This window comes from Opisthocomus hoazin, chromosome 9, assembly GCF_030867145.1.
Source record: "Opisthocomus hoazin isolate bOpiHoa1 chromosome 9, bOpiHoa1.hap1, whole genome shotgun sequence".
Classification (NCBI taxonomy): Eukaryota; Metazoa; Chordata; class Aves; order Opisthocomiformes; family Opisthocomidae; genus Opisthocomus; species Opisthocomus hoazin.
In genome coordinates, this window is record NC_134422.1 from 41,178,518 (window position 1) to 41,179,105 (window position 588).

The window sequence follows — 588 nt, forward strand, 5'->3', positions numbered from 1 at the left end:
TTTTGCGCATCTCTATTCCACAGGTATTTTCGCACATCTGTATATCGTGCAGAACATTTTTGCACATCTGTACTTCGAAGAGATTTTTGCACATCTGCATTTCGCGCAGAAGATGTTTGCACACCCGTGTTTCGTACAGATGTTTGCACACCTGCACTCTGTGCAGCAGACGCTTGCACGCCCGCGTTTGCTTCGCGCAGGCTCCCGCACCTGGATTCGGCATCCCCGCGTCTTACGGGAGGGAGGGAGGGAAGGGGGGCTCGGGGACCCCCGCGTCCCCGCCGGGAGGGGCGGGGCCGGGGTCCCCCGCCGCACGTCGGGCTTCCACGCAGCGGGAGGGGGGGAGGAGGGGGGGGGGGGGGAGGAAGGCGGTGCTCGCCCCGCAAAGTTTGAAGCGGGGAGGGGGGGGGGTCCCGGGACCCGGCGGGGCGGGGCTCCCTGCCGGGCTCCCGGCCCCGCCCCCGCCAGGCGCTGCGTCACGCGGCGGCCGCGCGTGGGCGGGCGGCGGAGCGCGCGCGGGATCTCCCCATGTGACCGCGCCGGGAGGGGGCGGTGGCGGCGGCGTGTGCGTGTGCGGGGCGGGGGCGG